The sequence below is a fragment of the Conger conger genome, unplaced genomic scaffold (assembly GCF_963514075.1).
Source record: "Conger conger unplaced genomic scaffold, fConCon1.1 SCAFFOLD_175, whole genome shotgun sequence".
Taxonomy (NCBI): domain Eukaryota; kingdom Metazoa; phylum Chordata; class Actinopteri; order Anguilliformes; family Congridae; genus Conger; species Conger conger.
Genome location: NW_026890317.1, coordinates 12,104 through 12,500, shown reverse-complemented (window position 1 = coordinate 12,500; position 397 = coordinate 12,104).

Below are 397 nucleotides of genomic sequence, written 5' to 3'. Positions count from 1 at the left end.
AGGTGAGACCAGCTGAGACCAGGTGAGACCAGCTGAGACCAGGTGAGACCAGCTGAGACCAGGTGAGACCAGGTGAAACCAGCTGAGACCTGGTGAGCAGGGCCAGGGCTGAAGACACGCTCCTCCACACGTGACCAGAACTCAGTGAATATTTGAATAATAGAACTGTCTCATGCTCTGTGGCCTAGCATTCATCAACAATCACCTCTAGCAGTCCACAGTTCACTGCAAGGTTTCCCATTTCATTTCACAAACACAGCTTCTGGAGTGGAACACAAATGCTTACTTACTGAATCCGTCACGGGCACTGTGAGTGAACATGCCCTGCTCTGCGAAACCGTCCAGCAACACGCCCTGCTCTGCAAACCATCCAGCAGCACCTGCTTCCCCGATCAGC